This window comes from Rhipicephalus microplus, unplaced genomic scaffold, assembly GCF_043290135.1.
Source record: "Rhipicephalus microplus isolate Deutch F79 unplaced genomic scaffold, USDA_Rmic scaffold_38, whole genome shotgun sequence".
NCBI lineage: Eukaryota > Metazoa > Arthropoda > Arachnida > Ixodida > Ixodidae > Rhipicephalus > Rhipicephalus microplus.
Window position 1 is genome coordinate 2111840 of NW_027464611.1, and position 15160 is coordinate 2126999.

General features: G+C 52.8%; 2 non-coding genes across 2 annotated transcripts; both read left to right on the forward strand.

Moving 5' to 3' along the window:
• Positions 1-3836: 3836 nt before the first annotated feature.
• TRNAK-CUU (transfer RNA lysine (anticodon CUU)) lies at positions 3837-3910 on the forward strand. Its single transcript has one exon. It is a non-coding gene; the product is annotated as a tRNA-Lys (tRNA).
• Positions 3911-4734: 824 nt separating this feature from the next.
• Positions 4735-4808, forward strand: TRNAK-CUU (transfer RNA lysine (anticodon CUU)). Its single transcript has one exon. It is a non-coding gene; the product is annotated as a tRNA-Lys (tRNA).
• The last annotated feature ends 10352 nt before the right edge of the window (positions 4809-15160 follow it).

Sequence of the window (15160 nt, forward strand, 5' to 3'; positions counted from 1 at the left end):
AGGTTCGAGCCCACCCGCTTGTGGTGCGGCGCTCTTTTTTCTATAGGCAGAAAAAGCTATAGGCAGCTTTAAAGATATGCTCTGATGGTGGTGAGAGTGGAGCACGACTGTCTCCGTGGCGCAATTGGCTAGCGCGATCGGCTGTTAACTGAAAGGTTGGAGGTTCGAGCCCTCCTGGGAGTGGTGTGTTGCTTTTTTTTCTTTGGGCTGATAGCTTTGAAGATATGTTCTGATGGTGGTGAGAGTGGAACAGGACTGTCTCCGTTGCGCAATTGGCTAGCGCGATCGGCTGTTAACCGAAAGGTTGGAGTTTCCAGCCCTCCCGGGAGTGGTGTGTTGCTTTTTTTTTGCGCTGATAGCTTTGGAGATATGTTCTGATGGTGGTGAGAGTGGAGCACGACTGTCTCCGTGGCGCGATCGGCTAGCGCGATCGTCTGTTAACCGAAAGGTTGGAGGCTCGAGCCCACGCGGTGGTGGTGCGGCGCTCTTTTTTCTTTAGGCAGAAAAAGCTATAGGCAGCTTTGAAGATATGCTCTGATGGTGGTGAGAGTGGAGCACGGCTGTCTCCGTGGCGCAATTGGCTAGCGCGATCGGCTGTTAACTGAAAGGTTGGAGGTTCGAGCCCTCCCGGGAGTGGTGTGTCGCTTTTTTTTTCTTTGGGCTGATAGCTTTGAAGATATGTTCTGATGGTGGTGAGAGTGGAGCCGGACTGTTTCCGTGGCGCAATTGGCTAGCGCGATCGGCTGTTAACCAAAAGGTTGAAGGTTCGAGCCCACCCGGTGGTGGTGTCACGCTTTTTTTGGGGGCTGATAGCTTTGAAGATATGTTCTGATGGTGGTGAGAGTGGAGCAGGACTGTCTCCGTGGCGCAATTGGCTAGCGCGATCGGCTGTTAACTGAAAGTTTGGAGGTTCGAGCCCTCCGGGGAGTGGTGTGTTCCTTTTTTTTCTTTGGGCTGATAGCTTTGAAGATATGTTCTGATGGTGGTGAGAGTGGAGCACGACTGTCTCCATGGCGCGATCGGCTAGCGCGATCGTCTGTTAACTGAAAGGTTGGAGGTTGGAGCCCTCCCGGGAGTGGTGTGTTGCTTTTTTTTCTTTGGGCTGATAGCTTTGAAGATATGTTCTGATGGTGGTGAGAGTGGAGCAGGACTGTTTCCGTGGCGCAATTGGCTAGTGCGATCGGCTCTTAACTGAAAGGTTGGAGGTTCGAGCCCTCCCGGGAATGGTGTGTTGCTTTTTTTTCTTTGGGCTGATAGCTTTGAAGATATGTTCTGATGGTGGTGAGAGTGGAGCAGGACTGTTTCCGTGGCGCAATTGGCTAGCGCGATCGGCTATTAACCGAAAGGTTGGAGGTTCGAGCCGACCCGGTGGTGGTGCGACGCTTTTTTTCTTTGAGCTGATAGCTCTGAAGAAATGTTCTGACGGTGGGGAGACTGGAGCACGACTGTCTCCGTGGCGCAATTGGCTAGCGCGATCGTCTGTTAACCGAAAGGTTGGAGGTTCGAGCCCACCCGCTTGTGGTGCGGCGCTCTTTTTTCTATAGGCAGAAAAAGCTATAGGCAGCTTTAAAGATATGCTCTGATGGTGGTGAGAGTGGAGCACGACTGTCTCCGTGGCGCAATTGGCTAGCGCGATCGGCTGTTAACTGAAAGGTTGGAGGTTCGAGCCCTCCTGGGAGTGGTGTGTTGCTTTTTTTTCTTTGGGCTGATAGCTTTGAAGATATGTTCTGATGGTGGTGAGAGTGGAACAGGACTGTCTCCGTTGCGCAATTGGCTAGCGCGATCGGCTGTTAACCGAAAGGTTGGAGTTTCCAGCCCTCCCGGGAGTGGTGTGTTGCTTTTTTTTGCGCTGATAGCTTTGGAGATATGTTCTGATGGTGGTGAGAGTGGAGCACGACTGTCTCCGTGGCGCGATCGGCTAGCGCGATCGTCTGTTAACCGAAAGGTTGGAGGCTCGAGCCCACGCGGTGGTGGTGCGGCGCTCTTTTTTCTTTAGGCAGAAAAAGCTATAGGCAGCTTTGAAGATATGCTCTGATGGTGGTGAGAGTGGAGCACGGCTGTCTCCGTGGCGCAATTGGCTAGCGCGATCGGCTGTTAACTGAAAGGTTGGAGGTTCGAGCCCTCCCGGGAGTGGTGTGTCGCTTTTTTTTTCTTTGGGCTGATAGCTTTGAAGATATGTTCTGATGGTGGTGAGAGTGGAGCCGGACTGTTTCCGTGGCGCAATTGGCTAGCGCGATCGGCTGTTAACCAAAAGGTTGAAGGTTCGAGCCCACCCGGTGGTGGTGTCACGCTTTTTTTGGGGGCTGATAGCTTTGAAGATATGTTCTGATGGTGGTGAGAGTGGAGCAGGACTGTCTCCGTTGCGCAATTGGCTAGCGCGATCGGCTGTTAACCGAAAGGTTGGAGTTTCGAGCCCTCCTGGGAGTGGTGTGTTGCTTTTTTCTTTGCGCTGATAGCTTTGAAGATATGTTCTGATGGTGGTGAGAGTGGACCACGACTGTCTCCGTGGCGCGATCGGCTAGCGCGATCGTCTGTTAACCGAAAGGTTGGAGGTTCGAGCCCACCCGGTGGTGGTGCGGCGCTTTTTTTCTTTAGGCTGATAGCTTTGAAGATATGCTCTGATGGTGGTGAGAGTGGAGCACGACTGTCTCCGTGGCGCAATTGGCTAGCGCGATCGGCTGTTAACTGAAAGGTTGGAGGTTCGAGCCCTCCGGGGAGTGGTGTGTTGCTTTTTTTTCTTTGGGCTAATGACTTTGAAGATACGTTCTGATGGTGGTGAGAGAGGAGCAGGACTGTCTCCGTGGCGCAATTGGCTAGCGCGATCGGCTGTTAATCGAAAGGTTGGAGGTTCAAGCCCTCCCGGGAGGGGTGTATTGCTTTTTTTTCTTTGGGCTGATAGCTTTGAAGATATGTTCTGATGGTGGTGAGAGTGGAGCAGGACTGTCTCCGTGGCGCAATTGGGTAGTGCGTTCGGTCGTTAACCGAAAGGTTGGAGGTTCGAGCCCACCCGGTGGTGGTGCGGCGCTTTTTTTCTATGGCCTTATAGCTTTGAAGATATGTTCTAATGGTGGTGAGAGTGGAACAGGACTGTCTTCGTGGCGAAATTGGCTAGCGCAATTGGCTAGCGCGATCGGCTGTTAATCGAAAGGTTGGAGTTTCGAGCCCACCCAGTGGTGGTGCGGCGCTTTTTTTGGGGCTGATAGCTTTGAAGATATGTTCTGATGATTGTGAGAGTGGAGCAGGACTTTCTCTATTGCGCAATTGTCTAGCGCGATCGGCTGTTAACCGAAAGGTTGGAGTTTCGAGCCCGCCCGGGAGTGGTGTGTTGCTTTTTTCTTTGCGCTGATAGCTTTGAAGATATGTTCTGATGGTGGTGAGAGTGGAGCACGACTGTCTCCGTGGCGCGATCGGCTTGCGCGATCGTCTGTTAACTGAAAGGTTGGAGGTTCGAGCCCACCCGGTGGGGTTGCGGCGCTTTTTTTTCTTTAGGCTGATAGCTTTGAAGATATGCTCTGATGGTGGTGAGAGTGGAGCACGACTGTCTCCGTGGCGCAATTGGCTAGCGCGATCGGCTGTTAACTGAAAGTTTGGAGGTTCGAGCCCTCCGGGGAGTGGTGTGTTCCTTTTTTTTCTTTGGGCTGATAGCTTTGAAGATATGTTCTGATGGTGGTGAGAGTGCAGCACGACTGTCTCCATGGCGCGATCGGCTAGCGCGATCGTCTGTTAACTGAAAGGTTGGAGGTTCGAGCCCTCCCGGGAGTGGTGTGTTGCTTTTTTTTCTTTGGGCTGATAGCTTTGAAGATATGTTCTGATGGTGGTGAGAGTGGAGCAGGACTGTTTCCGTGGCGCAATTGGCTAGCGCGATCGGCTCTTAACTGAAAGGTTGGAGGTTCGAGCCCTCCCGGGAATGGTGTGTTGCTTTTTTTTCTTTGGGCTGATAGCTTTGAAGATATGTTCTGATGGTGGTGAGAGTGGAGCAGGACTGTTTCCGTGGCGCAATTGGCTAGCGCGATCGGCTATTAACCGAAAGGTTGGAGGTTCGAGCCGACCCGGTGGTGGTGCGACGCTTTTTTTCTTTGGGCTGATAGCTCTGAAGAAATGTTCTGACGGTGGGGAGACTGGAGCACGACTGTCTCCGTGGCGCAATTGGCTAGCGCGATCGTCTGTTAACCGAAAGGTTGGAGGTTCGAGCCCACCCGCTTGTGGTGCGGCGCTCTTTTTTCTATAGGCAGAAAAAGCTATAGGCAGCTTTAAAGATATGCTCTGATGGTGGTGAGAGTGGAGCACGACTGTCTCCGTGGCGCAATTGGCTAGCGCGATCGGCAGTTAACTGAAAGGTTGGAGGTTCGAGCCCTCCCGGGAGTGGTGTGTTGCTTTTTTTCTTTGGGCTGATAGCTTTGAAGATATGTTCTGATGGTGGTGAGAGTGGAACAGGACTGTCTCCGTGGCGCAATTGGCTAGCGCGATCGGCTGTTAACTGAAAGTTTGGAGGTTCGAGCCCTCCGGGGAGTGGTGTGTTCCTTTTTTTTCTTTGGGCTGATAGCTTTGAAGATATGTTCTGATGGTGGTGAGAGTGGAGCACGACTGTCTCCATGGCGCGATCGGCTAGCGCGATCGTCTGTTAACTGAAAGGTTGGAGGTTCGAGCCCTCCCGGGAGTGGTGTGTTGCTTTTTTTTCTTTGGGCTGATAGCTTTGAAGATATGTTCTGATGGTGGTGAGAGTGGAGCAGGACTGTTTCCGTGGCGCAATTGGCTAGCGCGATCGGCTCTTAACTGAAAGGTTGGAGGTTCGAGCCCTCCCGGGAATGGTGTGTTGCTTTTTTTTCTTTGGGCTGATAGCTTTGAAGATATGTTCTGATGGTGGTGAGAGTGGAGCAGGACTGTTTCCGTGGCGCAATTGGCTAGCGCGATCGGCTATTAACCGAAAGGTTGGAGGTTCGAGCCGACCCGGTGGTGGTGCGACGCTTTTTTTCTTTGAGCTGATAGCTCTGAAGAAATGTTCTGACGGTGGGGAGACTGGAGCACGACTGTCTCCGTGGCGCAATTGGCTAGCGCGATCGTCTGTTAACCGAAAGGTTGGAGGTTCGAGCCCACCCGCTTGTGGTGCGGCGCTCTTTTTTCTATAGGCAGAAAAAGCTATAGGCAGCTTTAAAGATATGCTCTGATGGTGGTGAGAGTGGAGCACGACTGTCTCCGTGGCGCAATTGGCTAGCGCGATCGGCTGTTAACTGAAAGGTTGGAGGTTCGAGCCCTCCTGGGAGTGGTGTGTTGCTTTTTTTTCTTTGGGCTGATAGCTTTGAAGATATGTTCTGATGGTGGTGAGAGTGGAACAGGACTGTCTCCGTTGCGCAATTGGCTAGCGCGATCGGCTGTTAACCGAAAGGTTGGAGTTTCCAGCCCTCCCGGGAGTGGTGTGTTGCTTTTTTTTTGCGCTGATAGCTTTGGAGATATGTTCTGATGGTGGTGAGAGTGGAGCACGACTGTCTCCGTGGCGCGATCGGCTAGCGCGATCGTCTGTTAACCGAAAGGTTGGAGGCTCGAGCCCACGCGGTGGTGGTGCGGCGCTCTTTTTTCTTTAGGCAGAAAAAGCTATAGGCAGCTTTGAAGATATGCTCTGATGGTGGTGAGAGTGGAGCACGGCTGTCTCCGTGGCGCAATTGGCTAGCGCGATCGGCTGTTAACTGAAAGGTTGGAGGTTCGAGCCCTCCCGGGAGTGGTGTGTCGCTTTTTTTTTCTTTGGGCTGATAGCTTTGAAGATATGTTCTGATGGTGGTGAGAGTGGAGCCGGACTGTTTCCGTGGCGCAATTGGCTAGCGCGATCGGCTGTTAACCAAAAGGTTGAAGGTTCGAGCCCACCCGGTGGTGGTGTCACGCTTTTTTTGGGGGCTGATAGCTTTGAAGATATGTTCTGATGGTGGTGAGAGTGGAGCAGGACTGTCTCCGTTGCGCAATTGGCTAGCGCGATCGGCTGTTAACCGAAAGGTTGGAGTTTCGAGCCCTCCTGGGAGTGGTGTGTTGCTTTTTTCTTTGCGCTGATAGCTTTGAAGATATGTTCTGATGGTGGTGAGAGTGGACCACGACTGTCTCCGTGGCGCGATCGGCTAGCGCGATCGTCTGTTAACCGAAAGGTTGGAGGTTCGAGCCCACCCGGTGGTGGTGCGGCGCTTTTTTTCTTTAGGCTGATAGCTTTGAAGATATGCTCTGATGGTGGTGAGAGTGGAGCACGACTGTCTCCGTGGCGCAATTGGCTAGCGCGATCGGCTGTTAACTGAAAGGTTGGAGGTTCGAGCCCTCCGGGGAGTGGTGTGTTGCTTTTTTTTCTTTGGGCTGATAGCTTTGAAGATATGTTCTGATGGTGGTGAGAGTGGAGCAGGACTGTTTCCGGGGCGCAATTGGCTTGCGCGATCGGCTGTTAACCGAAAGGTTGGAGGTTCGAGCCCACCCGGTGGTGGTGCGGCGCTTTTTTTTCTTTGGGCTGATAGCTTTGAAGATATGTTCTGATGGTGGTGAGAGTGGAGCACGACCTTCTCCATGGCGCAATTGGCTAGCGCGATCAGCTGTTGACCGAAAGGTTGGAGGTTCGAGCGCACCCGGTGGTGGTGCGGCGCTTTTTTTGGGCTGATAGCTTTGAAGATATGTTCTGATGGTGGTGAGAGTAGAGCAGGACTGTCTCCGTGGCGCAATTGGCTAGCGTGATCGGCTGTTAACCGAAAGGTTGGAGGTTCGAGCCCTCCCGGGAGGGGTGTGTTGCTTTTTTCTTTGCGCTTATAGCTTTGAAGATATGCTCTGATGGTGGTGAGAGTGGAGCACGACTGTCTCCGTGGCGCAATTGGCTAGCGCGATCGGCTGTTAACTGAAAGTTTGGAGGTTAGAGCCCTCCGGGGAGTGGTGTGTTCCTTTTTTTTCTTTGGGCTGATAGCTTTGAAGATATGTTCTGATGGTGGTGAGAGTGGAGCACGACTGTCTCCATGGCGCGATCGGCTAGCGCGATCGTCTGTTAACTGAAAGGTTGGAGGTTCGAGCACTCCCGGGAGTGGTGTGTTGCTTTTTTTTCTTTGGGCTGATAGCTTTGAAGATATGTTCTGATGGTGGTGAGAGTGGAGCAGGACTGTTTCCGTGGCGCAATTGGCTAGCGCGATCGGCTCTTAACTGAAAGGTTGGAGGTTCGAGCCCTCCCGGGAGTGGTGTGTTGCTTTTTTTTCTTTGGGCTGATAGCTTTGAAGATATGTTCTGATGGTGGTGAGAGTAGAGCAGGACTGTTTCCGTGGCGCAATTGGCTAGCGCGATCGGCTGTTAACCGAAAGGTTGGAGGTTCGAGCCGACCCGGTGGTGGTGCGACGCTTTTTTTCTTTGGGCTGATAGCTCTGAAGAAATGTTCTGACGGTGGGGAGACTGGAGCACGACTGTCTCCGTGGCGCAATTGGCTAGCGCGATCGTCTGTTAACCGAAAGGTTGGAGGTTCGAGCCCACCCGCTGGTGGTGCGGCGCTCTTTTTTCTATAGGCCGAAAAAGGTATAGGCAGCTTTAAAGATATGCTCTGATGGTGGTGAGAGTGGAGCACGACTGTCTCCGTGGCGCAATTGGCTAGCGCGATCGGCTGTTAACTGAAAGGTTGGAGGTTCGAGCCCTCCCGGGAGTGGTGTGTTGCTTTTTTTCTTTGGGCTGATAGCTTTGAAGATATGTTCTGATGGTGGTGAGAGTGAAACAGGACTGTCTCCGTTGCGCAATTGGCTAGCGCGATCGGCTGTTAACCGAAAGGTTGGAGTTTCCAGCCCTCCCGGGAGTGGTGTGTTGCTTTTTTTCTTTGCGCTGATAGCTTTGAAGATATGTTCTGATGGCGGTGAGAGTGGAGCAGGACTGTCTACGTGGCGCAATTTGGTAGCGCGTTCGGTCGTTAACCGAAAGGTTGGAGGTTCGAGCCCACCCGGTGGGGGTGCGGCGCTTTTTTTCTATGGCCTGATAGCTTTCAAGATATGTTCTAATGGTGGTGAGAGTGGAACAGGACTGTCTCCGTTGCGCAATTGGCTAGCGCGATCGGCTGTTAATCGAAAGATTGGAGTTTCGAGCCCACCCGGTGGTGGTGCGGCGCTCTTTTTTCTATAGGCGGAAAAAGCTATAGGCAGCTTTGAAGATATGCTCTGATGGTGGTGAGAGTGGAGCACGACTGTCTCCGTGGCGCAATTGGCTAGCGCGATCGGCTGTTAACTGAAAGGTTGGAGGTTCGAGCCCTCCCGGGAGTGGTGTGTTGCTTTTTTTTCATTGGGCTGATAGTTTGAAGATATGTTCTGATGGTGGTGAGAGTGGAGCAGGACAGTTTCCGTGGCGCAATTGGCTAGCGCGATCGGCTGTTAACCGAAAGGTTGGAGGTTCGAGCCCACCCAATGGTGGTGCGACGCTTTTTTTCTTTGGGCTGATAGCTCTGAAGAAATGTTCTGACGGTGGGGAGACTGGAGCACGACTGTCTCCGTGGCGCAATTTGGTAGCGCGTTCGGTCGTTAACCGAAAGGTTGGAGGTTCGAGCCCACCCGGTGGTGGTGCGGCGCTTTTTTTCTATGGCCTGATAGCTTTGAAGATATGTTCTAATGGTGGTGAGAGTGTAACAGGACTGTCTCCGTGGCGAAATTGGCTAGCGCAATTGGCAAGCGCGATCGGCTGTTAATCGAAAGGTTGGAGTTTCGAGCTCGCCCGTTGAAGGTGCGGCGCTTTTTTTTGGGGCTGATAGCTTTGAAGATATGTTCTGATGGTGGTGAGAGTGGAGCAGGACTGTCTCCATTGCGCAATTGGCTAGCGCGATCGGCTGTTAACCGAAAGGTTGGAGTTTCGAGCCCTCCCGGTAGTGGTGTGTTGCTTTTTTCTTTGCGCTGATAGCTTTGAAGATATGTTCTGATGGTGGTGAGAGTGGAGCACGACTGTCTTCTGGGCGCAATTGGCTTGCGCGATCGGCTGTTAACCGAAAGGTTGGAGGTTCGAGCCCACCCGGTGGTGGTGCGGCGCTTTTTTTTCTTTGGGCTGATAGCTTTGAATATATGTTCTGATGGTGGTGAGAGTGGAGCACGACTGTCTCCGTGGCGCAATTGGCTAGCGCGATCGGCTGTTGACCGAAAGGTTGGAGGTTCGAGCCCTCCGGGGAGTGGTGTGTTGCTTTTTTTCTTTGCGCTGATAGCTTTGAAGATATGTTCTGATGGTGGTGAGAGTGGAGCACGACTGTCTTCTGGGCGCAATTGGCTTGCGCGATCGGCTGTTAACCGAAAGGTTGGAGGTTCGAGCCCACCCGGTGGTGGTGCGGCGCTTTTTTTTCTTTGGGCTGATAGCTTTGAAGATATGTTTTGATGGTGGTGAGAGTGGAGCACGACTGTCTCCATGGCGCCATTTGCTAGCCTGATTGGCTGTTGACCGAAAGGTTGGAGGTTCAAGCCCACCCGGTGTTGGTGCGACGCTTTTTTTCTTTGGGTTGATAGCTCTGAAGAAATGTTCTGACGGTTGGGAGAGTGGAGCACGACTGTCTCCGTGGCGCAATTGGCTAGCGCGATCGGCTGTTAACCGAAAGATTGGAGCTTCGAGCTCTCCCGGGAGTGGTGTGTTGCTTTTTTTTCTTTGGGCTGATAGCTTTGAAGATATGTTCTGATGGTGGTGAGTGTGGAACAGGACTGTCTCCGTGGCGCAATTGGCTAGCGCGATCGGCTGTTAATCGAAAGGTTGGAGTTTTGAGCCCACCCGGTGGCGGTGCGGCGCTTTTTTTTGGGCTGATAGCTTTGAAGATATGTTCTGGTGGTGGTGAGAGTGGAGCAGGACTGTTTCCGTTGCGCAATTGGCTAGCGCGATCGGCTGTTAACCGAAAGTTTGGAGTTTCGAGCCCTCCCGGGAGTGATGTGTTGCTTTTTTCTTTGCGCTGATAGCTTTGAAGATATGTTCTGATGGTGGTGAGAGAGGAGCACGACTGTCTCCGTGGCGCGATCGGCTAGCGCGATCGTCTGTTAACCGAAAGGTTGGAGGTTCGAGCTCACCCGCTGGTGGGGCGGCGCTCTTTTTTCTATAGGCAGAAAAAGCTATAGGCAGCTTTAAAGATATGCTCTGATGGTGGTGAGAGTGGAGCACGACTGTCTCCGTGGCGCAATTGGCTAGCGCGATCGGCTGTTAACTGAAAGGATGGAGGTTCGAGCCCTCCCGGGAGTGGTGTGTTGCTTTTTTTTCTTTGGGCTGATAGCTTTGAAGATATGTTCTGATGGTGGTGAGAGTGGAACAGGACTGTCTCCGTTGCGCAATTGGCTAGCGCGATCGGCTGTTAACCGAAAGGTTGGAGTTTCCAGCCCTCCCGGGAGTGGTGTGTTGCTTTTTTCTTTGCGCTGATAGCTTTGGAGATATGTTCTGATGGTGTTGAGAGTGGAGCACGACTGTCTCCGTGGCGCGATCGGCTAGCGCGATCCTCTGTTAACCGAAAGGTTGGAGGCTCGAGCCCACGCGGTGGTGGTGCGGCGCTCTTTTTTCTTTAGGCAGAAAAAGCTATAGGCAGCTTTGAAGATATGCTCTGATGGTGGTGAGAGTGGAGCACGGCTGTCTCCGTGGCGCAATTGGCTAGCGCGATCGGCTGTTAACCGAAAGGTTGGAGGTTCGAGCCCACCCGGTGGTGGTGCGACGCTTTTTTTCTTTGGGCTGATAGCTCTGAAGAAATGTTCTGACGGTGGGGAGAGTGGAGCAGGACTGTCTCCGTTGCGCAATTGGCTAGCGCGATCGGCTGTTAACCGAAAGGTTGGAGTTTCGAGCCCTCCCGGGAGTGGTGTGTTGCTTTTTTCTTTGCGCTGATAGCTTTGAAGATATGTTCTGATGGTGGTGAGAGTGGAGCACGACTGTCTCCGTGGCGCGTTCGGCTAGCGCGATCGTCTGCTAACCGAAAGGTTGGAGGTTCGAGCCCACCCGGTGGTGGTGCGGCGCTTTTTTTCTTTAGGCTGATAGCTTTGAAGATATGCTCTGATGGTGGTGAGAGTGGAGCACGACTGTCTCCGTGGCGCAATTGGCTAGCGCGATCGGCTGTTAACTAAAAGGTTGGAGGTTCGAGCCCTCCGGGGAGTGGTGTGTTGCTTTTTTTTCTTTGGGCTGATAGCTTTGAAGATATGTTCTGATGGTGGTGAGAGTGGAGCAGGACTGTCTCCGGGGCACAATTGGCTTGCGCGATCGGCTGTTAACCGAAAGGTTGGAGGTTCGAGCCCACCCGGTGGTGGTGCGGCGCTTTTTTTTCTTTGGGCTGATAGCTTTGAAGATATGTTCTGATGGTGGTGAGAGTGGAGCACGACCTTCTCCATGGCGCAATTGGCTAGCGCGATCAGCTGTTGACCGAAAGGTTGGAGGTTCGAGCGCACCCGGTGGTGGTGCGGCGCTTTTTTTGGGCTGATAGCTTTGAAGATATGTTCTGATGGTGGTGAGAGTAGAGCAGGACTGTCTCCGTGGCGCAATTGGCTAGCGCGATCGGCTGTTAACCGAAAGGTTGGAGGTTCGAGCCCTCCCGGGAGGGGTGTGTTGCTTTTTTCTTTGCGCTTATAGCTTTAAAGATATGTTCTGATGGTGGTGAGAGTGGAGCACGACTGTCTGCGTGGTGCAATTGGCTAGCGCGATCGGCTGTTGACCGAAAGGTTGGAGGTTCGAGCGCACCCGGTGGTGGTGCAGCGCTTTTTTTCTTTGGGCTGATAGCTCTGAAGATATGTTCTGATGGTGGTGAGAGTGGAGCACGACTGTCTCTGTGGCGCAATTGGCTAGCGCGATCGGCTGTTAACCGAAAGGCTGGAGGTTCGAGCCCTCCCAGGAGTGGTGTGTTGCTTTTTTTTCTTTGGGCTAATAGCTTTGAAGATACGTTCTGATGGTGGTGAGAGTGGAGCAGGACTGTCTCCGTGGCGCAATTGGCTAGCGCGATCGGCTGTTAATCGAAAGGTTGGAGGTTCAAGCCCTCCCGGGAGGGGTGTATTGCTTTTTTTTCTTTGGGCTGATAGCTTTGAAGATATGTTCTGATGGTGGTGAGAGTGGAGCAGGACTGTCTCCGTGGCGCAATTGGGTAGTGCGTTCGGTCGTTAACCGAAAGTTTGGAGGTTCGAGCCCACCCGGTGGTGGTGCGGCGCTTTTTTTCTATGGCCTTATAGCTTTGAAGATATGTTCTAATGGTGGTGAGAGTGGAACAGGACTGTCTTCGTGGCGAAATTGGCTAGCGCAATTGGCTAGCGCGATCGGCTGTTAACCGAAAGGTTGGAGGTTCGAGCCGACCCGGTGGTGGTGCGACGCTTTTTTTCTTTGGGCTGATAGCTCTGAAGAAATGTTCTGACGGTGGGGAGACTGGAGCACGACTGTCTCCGTGGCGCAATTGGCTAGCGCGATCGTCTGTTAACCGAAAGGTTGGAGGTTCGAGCCCACCCGCTGGTGGTGCGGCGCTCTTTTTTCTATAGGCAGAAAAAGGTATAGGCAGCTTTAAAGATATGCTCTGATGGTGGTGAGAGTGGAGCACGACTGTCTCCGTGGCGCAATTGGCTAGCGCGATCGGCTGTTAACTGAAAGGTTGGAGGTTCGAGCCCTCCCGGGAGTGGTGTGTTGCTTTTTTTCTTTGGGCTGATAGCTTTGAAGATATGTTCTGATGGTGGTGAGAGTGAAACAGGACTGTCTCCGTTGCGCAATTGGCTAGCGCGATCGGCTGTTAACCGAAAGGTTGGAGTTTCCAGCCCTCCCGGGAGTGGTGTGTTGCTTTTTTTCTTTGCGCTGATAGCTTTGAAGATATGTTCTGATGGCGGTGAGAGTGGAGCAGGACTGTCTACGTGGCGCAATTTGGTAGCGCGTTCGGTCGTTAACCGAAAGGTTGGAGGTTCGAGCCCACCCGGTGGGGGTGCGGCGCTTTTTTTCTATGGCCTGATAGCTTTCAAGATATGTTCTAATGGTGGTGAGAGTGGAACAGGACTGTCTCCGTTGCGCAATTGGCTAGCGCGATCGGCTGTTAATCGAAAGATTGGAGTTTCGAGCCCACCCGGTGCTGGTGCGGCGCTCTTTTTTCTATAGGCGGAAAAAGCTATAGGCAGCTTTGAAGATATGCTCTGATGGTGGTGAGAGTGGAGCACGACTGTCTCCGTGGCGCAATTGGCTAGCGCGATCGGCTGTTAACTGAAAGGTTGGAGGTTCGAGCCCTCCCGGGAGTGGTGTGTTGCTTTTTTTTCATTGGGCTGATAGTTTGAAGATATGTTCTGATGGTGGTGAGAGTGGAGCAGGACAGTTTCCGTGGCGCAATTGGCTAGCGCGATCGGCTGTTAACCGAAAGGTTGGAGGTTCGAGCCCACCCAATGGTGGTGCGACGCTTTTTTTCTTTGGGCTGATAGCTCTGAAGAAATGTTCTGATGGTGGGGAGACTGGAGCACGACTGTCTCCGTGGCGCAATTTGGTAGCGCGTTCGGTCGTTAACCGAAAGGTTGGAGGTTCGAGCCCACCCGGTGGTGGTGCGGCGCTTTTTTTCTATGGCCTGATAGCTTTGAAGATATGTTCTATTGGTGGTGAGAGTGTAACAGGACTGTCTCCGTGGCGAAATTGGCTAGCGCAATTGGCTAGCGCGATCGGCTGTTAATCGAAAGGTTGGAGTTTCGAGCTCGCCCGTTGAAGGTGCGGCGCTTTTTTTTGGGGCTGATAGCTTTGAAGATATGTTCTGATGGTGGTGAGAGTGGAGCAGGACTGTCTCCATTGCGCAATTGGCTAGCGCGATCGGCTGTTAACCGAAAGGTTGGAGTTTCGAGCCCTCCCGGGAGTGGTGTGTTGCTTTTTTCTTTGCGCTGATAGCTTTGAAGATATGTTCTGATGGTGGTGAGAGTGGAGCACGACTGTCTTCTGGGCGCAATTGGCTTGCGCGATCGGCTGTTAACCGAAAGGTTGGAGGTTCGAGCCCACCCGGTGGTGGTGCGGCGCTTTTTTTTCTTTGGGCTGATAGCTTTGAATATATGTTCTGATGGTGGTGAGAGTGGAGCACGACTGTCTCCGTGGCGCAATTGGCTAGCGCGATCGGCTGTTGACCGAAAGGTTGGAGGTTCGAGCCCTCCGGGGAGTGGTGTGTTGCTTTTTTTCTTTGCGCTGATAGCTTTGAAGATATGTTCTGATGGTGGTGAGAGTGGAGCACGACTGTCTTCTGGGCGCAATTGGCTTGCGCGATCGGCTGTTAACCGAAAGGTTGGAGGTTCGAGCCCACCCGGTGGTGGTGCGGCGCTTTTTTTTCTTTGGGCTGATAGCTTTGAAGATATGTTTTGATGGTGGTGAGAGTGGAGCACGACTGTCTCCATGGCGCCATTTGCTAGCCTGATTGGCTGTTGACCGAAAGGTTGGAGGTTCAAGCCCACCCGGTGTTGGTGCGACGCTTTTTTTCTTTGGGTTGATAGCTCTGAAGAAATGTTCTGACGGTTGGGAGAGTGGAGCACGACTGTCTCCGTGGCGCAATTGGCTAGCGCGATCGGCTGTTAACCGAAAGATTGGAGCTTCGAGCTCTCCCGGGAGTGGTGTGTTGCTTTTTTTTCTTTGGGCTGATAGCTTTGAAGATATGTTCTGATGGTGGTGAGTGTGGAACAGGACTGTCTCCGTGGCGCAATTGGCTAGCGCGATCGGCTGTTAATCGAAAGGTTGGAGTTTTGAGCCCACCCGGTGGCGGTGCGGCGCTTTTTTTTGGGCTGATAGCTTTGAAGATATGTTCTGGTGGTGGTGAGAGTGGAGCAGGACTGTTTCCGTTGCGCAATTGGCTAGCGCGATCGGCTGTTAACCGAAAGTTTGGAGTTTCGAGCCCTCCCGGGAGTGATGTGTTGCTTTTTTCTTTGCGCTGATAGCTTTGAAGATATGTTCTGATGGTGGTGAGAGAGGAGCACGACTGTCTCCGTGGCGCGATCGGCTAGCGCGATCGTCTGTTAACCGAAAGGTTGGAGGTTCGAGCTCACCCGCTGGTGGTGCGGCGCTCTTTTTTCTATAGGCAGAAAAAGCTATAGGCAGCTTTGAAGATATGCTCTGATGGTGGTGAGAGTGGAGCACGGCTGTCTCCGTGGCGCAATTGGCTAGCGCGATCGGCTGTTAACCGAAAGGTTGGAGGTTCGAGCCCACCCGGTGGTGGTGCGACGCTTTTTTTCTTTGGGCTGATAGCTCTGAAGAAATGTTCTGACGGTGGGGAGAGTGG